The 6,033-nt window shown below is 37.7% G+C and overlaps 1 non-coding gene across 1 annotated transcript; it reads left to right on the top strand.

Annotated features, from left to right (window-relative positions):
* The first annotated feature begins 262 nt into the window (after nucleotides 1–262).
* LOC112746267 (small nucleolar RNA R71) lies at nucleotides 263–370 on the top strand. Its single transcript, XR_003174159.1, has one exon. It is a non-coding gene; the product is annotated as a small nucleolar RNA R71 (small nucleolar RNA).
* Nucleotides 371–6,033: the final 5,663 nt, after the last annotated feature.

Below are 6,033 nucleotides of genomic sequence, written 5' to 3' on the forward strand. Positions count from 1 at the left end.
GTTGAGTCAATATTTTGTTCTGAGCCAATATGGCATTCAGAGTATCAATCTCAAGAACTCCTTTCTTCTGATTTGTCCCATTATTCACAGGATTCCTTTCAGAAGTGTACATGAATTGGTTATTTGCAACCATTTCAATGAGTTCCTGAGCTTCTGCAGGCGTCTTCTTCAGATGAAGAGATCCTTCAGCAGAGCTGTCCAATGACATCTTGGACAGTTCAGATAGATCATCATAGAAAATACCTATGATGCTCCATTCTGAAAGCATGTAAGAAGGACACCTTCTGATCAATTACTTGTATCTTTCCCAGACTTCATAGAGGGATTCACCTTCCTTCTGTCTGAAGGTTTGGACTTCCACTCTAAGCTTGCTCAATTTTTGAGGTGGAAAGAATTTTGCTAAGAAGGCATTGACTAGCTTTTCCCAAGAGTTCAAGCTTTCTTTAGGTTGTGAATCCAAACATATTCTAGCTCTGTCTCTTACAGCAAAGGAAAAAAGCATAAGCTTGTAGACCAAGGGATCAACCCCATTGGTCTTGACAGTGTCACATATTTGCAAGAATTCAGCTAAGAACTAATGAGGATCTTCCAATGGAAGTCCATGAAACTTGCAATTATGTTGCATTAGAGAAACTAATTGAGGCTTAAGCTCAAAGTTGTTTGATCCAATGGCAGGGATTGAGATGCTTCTCCCATAGAAGTCGGGAGTAAGTGCAGTAAAGTCACCAAGCACCTTCCTTGCATTGTTGGCATTGTTGTTGTTTTTGGCTGCCATGGCTTCTTCTTGTTTGAAAAGTTCTGTTAGGTCCTCTATAGAGAGTTATACTTTAGCTTCTCTTAGCTTTTTCTTCAAGGTCCTTTCAGGTTCAGGATCAGCTTCAACAAGAATGCCCTTGTCCTTACTCCTGCTCATATGAAAAGAGAGAAGAAGAAAATATGAAATCCTCTATGTCACAGTATAGAGATTCCTTGAGGTGTCAGAGGAAAAGAAGAATAGAAGGAGGAGGTAGAGAAGAGAGAATTTGAACTTATCAAGGGAGATAGAGTTCGAATTGCATATTGAGGAGGAGTGTTAGTCCTTAAATAGAAGGGTGTGAGAAGAGGGGAAGAATTTTTGAAAATAAAGTAAAAGATTTTGAAATAATTAAAAGAAATTTTGAAAATTTGGTAATTGATTTTCGAAAACTAAGATTGGGAAAGAAATTAAGTGATTTTTGAAAAAGATTTTGAAATTAGAAATAAAAAAGATATGATTGAAACTTAATTTTGAAAAAGATGTGATTGAAAAGACATGATTGAGATGATATGATTGAGAATCAAATTAAAAGGAGAAAGTTTTTAAAATTAAAGTTGATTACTTGACCAACAAGAAATTAAAAGATATGATTCTAGAATTAAAAATTTTGATCCTTTCTTAATAGGCAAGTAATAACTTGAAAATTTTGAATTAAATCACTAATTGTAGTAAGGATTTTCGAAAATAGTAATAAATAAAAAAATGGAAAGAAATTGATTTTGAAAGGATATGATTGAAAAGATATGATTTGAAAAAGATTTGATTTTGAAAGAATATGAATATTTGAAAAAGTTTTGAATTAAAAACAAGATCTTCCCCTAGTGTCCTCCTGGCGTTAAACGCCCAGAATGGTATCCATTTTGGCGTTTAACACCCAAAATCCTACCTTTTTGGGCGTTTAACGCCCAGCCAGGTACCCTGGCCTGGCTGGCATTTAAACGCCAGTTTTCCTTTTTCACTGGGCGTTTTGAACGCCCAGATTTTTCTGTGTAATTCCTCTGCTGAATGTTTTGAATCTTCAATTCTCTATGTTATTGACTTGAAAAGACACAATTTTGAAAAAAAAATTTGAATTTTTAATGATGAGAAACAATAAAAATGCAACTAAGATCAACTAAACAATGCATGCAAGATACCAAACTTAGAAGTCTGTATACTAAGGACTATAACAATTTGAAAATGCATATAAGAAACAACAAAAGACACAAAATAAGAGAAATTAAAGATCAGAGCACTGAAATCATCAAGAATAACTTGAAGATCAATGAAGAACATAATGAATGTATTCGAAAAATGCAAGAAGAATAAAGACATGCAATTGACACCAAACTTAAAAATTGATACTAGACTCAAACAAGAAACATAAAATATTTTTTATTTTTATGATTTTATAATTTTTTTTGTGATTTTTTGAAAATTGAGTGGAAAAGAAAATAAAGGGATTCAAAATTTTTAATAAGAGTTCCAGGAATCATTACAATGCTAGTTAAGACTCCGGTCCAGGAATTAGACATGGCTTACTAGCCAGCCAAGCTTTCAATGAAAGCTCTGGTCCAAAACACTAGACATGGCCAATGGCCAGCCAAGCTTTAGCAGATCATTGCTCACAATAGCAAAATTGATAGAAATCAACAAGCTCTTGTGATGATAAGTTGAAACCTCGGTCCAATAAGATTAGACATGGCTTCACAGCCAGCCAGACTTCAACAGATCATCATGAAACTCTAGAATTCATTCTTAAAAACACTGAAGAACAAAATAAAAAATATTTTTTGTATTTTTGAAAATTTTTTTGAAAACAAAAAGTAAAAAGCTTAATCATAAAATAAAATTACCTAATCTAAGCAACAAGATGAACCGTCAGTTGTCCAAACTCGAACAATCCCCGACAACGGCGCCAAAAACTTGGTGCACGAAATTGTGATCATCAACAATGGCGCCAAAGACTTGGAGCTCTCAAACGTGAATCACACTTTGTCATAATTCTGCACAACTAACCAGCAAGTGCACTGGGTCGTCCAAGTAATACCTTACGTGAGTAAGGGTCGATCCCACGGAGACTGTCGGCTTGAAGCAAGCTATGATCATCTTGTAATTCTCAGTCAGGCGGATTCAAATGGTTATGGAGAAGTGATAATTAAAAGATAAACATAAAATAAAGATAGAGATAGAGATAGAGATACTTATGTAATTCATTGGTAGGAATTTCAGATAAGCGTATAAAGATGCTTTGTTCCTCTTGAACCTCTGCTTTCCTATTGCCTTCTTCCAATCATTCATACTCCCTTCCAAGGCAAGCTTTATGTTGGGCATCACCGTTGTCAATGGCTACTTCCCGTCCTCTTAGTGAAAATGTTCCAAATGCGCTGTCACCGAACGGCTAATCATCTGTCGGTTCTCAATCATGTTGGAATAGGATCCATTGATCCTTTTGCGTCTGTCACACGCCCAACAATCGCGAGTTTGAAGCTCGTCATAGTCATCCCTTCCCAGATCCTACTCGGAATACCACAGACAAGGTTTAGACTTTCTGGATCTCAAGAATGACCGCCAATAATTCTAGCATATACCACAAAGGTTCCAATCAATTAGAAACCCAAGAGATACGCATTCAAGCCATTGCTAGTAGAACATAGGTGATTGTCAGGCACATGTTCATAGGTGAGAATGATGATGAGTGTCACGGATCATCACATTCATCAAGTTGAAGAACGAATGAATATCTTAGAGAAGAAGTAGGCGTGAATTGAATAGAAAAACAATAGTAATTGTATTAATTCATGAAGAACAGTAGAGCTCCACACCTTAATCTATGGTGTGGAAACTCCCCCGTTGAAAATACATAAGTATAGGGTCTAGGAATGGCCGTGAGGCCAGCCCCCAAACGTGAAAAGGACTATGAAAGTATGATCAAGTGTATCCAAGTATGATTAAAAGATGAAAATACAATAGCAAAAGGTCCTATTTATAGAGAACTAGTAGCCTAGGGTTTACAGAAATGAGTAATTGATGCAGAAATCTACTTCTGAGCATTGAAACTTTCATATGTAGAGACTTTTCTTGGAGTTAAACACCAGCCTTTGTGCCAGTTTGGGCATTTAACTCCAGCTTTTATGCCAATTCTGGCGTTTTAACGCCAGAATTCCAATGCTGACTTGGAACGCCGGTTTGGGCCATCAAATCTTGGGAAAAGTATGAACTATTATATATTGCTGGAAATCCCAGGATGTCTACTTTCCAACGCAATTGAGAGCGCGCCAATTGGGCTTCTGTAGCTCTAGAAAATTCACTTCGAGTGCAGGGACGTCAGAATCCAACAGCATCTGCAGTCCTTTTTTAGCCTCTGAATCAGATTTTTGCTCAGGTCCCTCAATTTTAGCTAGAAAATACCTGAAATCACAGAAAAACATACAAACTCATAGTAAAGTCCAGAAATGTGCTTTTTATTTAAAAACTAATAAAAATATAATAAAAACTAACTAAAATATACTAAAATTAATGCCAAAAAGCGTATAAATTATCCGCTCATCAAGCACCAACCTGTAGAGGAAGAAGAGACGAGCGTGAGGAAAAGGTTCGGAGGAAATGGCGGTGACCAAGCACCCTTAAGTCAAAGCGAACAGAGGGGAGGAAGCACCTCAAGCGAAACGACGGAACGCAAAGGGTTGAGAGAAACAAAGTGAAGCAGAAGCGAAAAGAAAGGAAGCAAGAAACTGAAAGATAAGACTTGAAAATTCAAAGTAAAAAGAAAAGAGGGAAAGAAGGAAAACGGCAAAAGGGGGAATTAATGAGCATTTAAAACCTCACACGTTCCCAAAACAAGAGCACAAATGCAAAAACGCGCGTTTCAAACTAAAAGGAGTGAAGGAAAACGCTTCACATTCAAGAAGCCTCAGCGGAATTAACCAAAGTTCTCGAGCTCGACTTCTCCAAAGAAGGATCGAAGTCCTAAAAAAGGACTCGACCTCAAAAGGAAGACCACGCTCGAGCAGTGGCACTGTTCATGCCCTGGGTCGAGCTGTATGACCCGAGCTGATTGACGACAAGTCGACCGACCTCTTCAGGTCAGGATTACCCGACCTCCTCTTAAAGAGTTTGGCTAAATCACCAGGAGAAGCCCAAAAAGGGCCTAAACAGAGGAACACGACCCAAGTCTAAAGACAACCCAAGCCTAGAAAGATAAGGGTGGTTCCCTTAAAGATAAGGTAACTCCACTCAAAGATAAGATAAGATAGCTATCTTATCTCCAGAAAAGATCACTCTACAACATTATAAATACACTGGAGCACCCAGGTATAACTCATACTCTGATTCTACTAAAAATCTGCTTAATACCCTTGCTAACTTAAGCATCGGAGTCCCTTGCAGGTACCACCACCCTCCGGTAACGAAGGATCAGCACCACCACCAAGTCCAACAAGTCAGGCACGGCGGCTCCGGCCACTATCATCAAGTCGGACACAACCGCGCCGACCAGCACAGAAGATCTCATCCGAGATCGACCTACAGTTTCAGGTAACCCTCGGAACAGTAGTGCAAAGTGTTAGAAAGAGAAATTTATGCTCCAAAATTACGGATCCTCCCCCACACTTAAACATTGCACGGTCCTCCATGCATGCACATGATCCGGGGGACGAAGGACTAAAAGGTTCCACCTTTAGCTGATGGACACTGGTGCTTGGGCTGCTGTATAAAACAAACTAACAGAAATTGAGGAAGAGTTCATATGAGTGTGGTATGATAAAAGACAATGTGTGTATTCTAAATATGCGCACGGTTTAGAACACACACATTGGCCGGGTAAAACGGTAAGCACACAATTAAAAGAAATAGCACGTGTTCCTCAATTAAGTAGCCTAGATTGCAAGTAAAGAATAAGCAAGAGATAAAGCACAAACAAATCTAGGTAACCACAACTAAAGTGAATTCAATATTTGAGATATTGGATATTGAAATTGTGCGAGTGAAAGCGCAAAATTGATATGGAAGCACAATAAATAATAACCAATCCAATAGTGAAAAGAAAACCACTTATTCATCTTAACACATAATGAAATAGTCACATGGTAAATGTACTTGTTGTAAAATGTGACAAGCTCGACAAGAATCCAGTCAAGTCATTCAAACAAGTGCAAAGCATTAAAAGAAACAAGTACCTTGGTATGTGATTATATTGATTTGTGAACCATGATGAACAAGTAATTCAACTCAATTCACTTAATTTAATACACTTACTG

The sequence above is a fragment of the Arachis hypogaea genome, chromosome 14 (genome assembly GCF_003086295.3).
Source record: "Arachis hypogaea cultivar Tifrunner chromosome 14, arahy.Tifrunner.gnm2.J5K5, whole genome shotgun sequence".
In the NCBI taxonomy this organism is placed as follows: domain Eukaryota; kingdom Viridiplantae; phylum Streptophyta; class Magnoliopsida; order Fabales; family Fabaceae; genus Arachis; species Arachis hypogaea.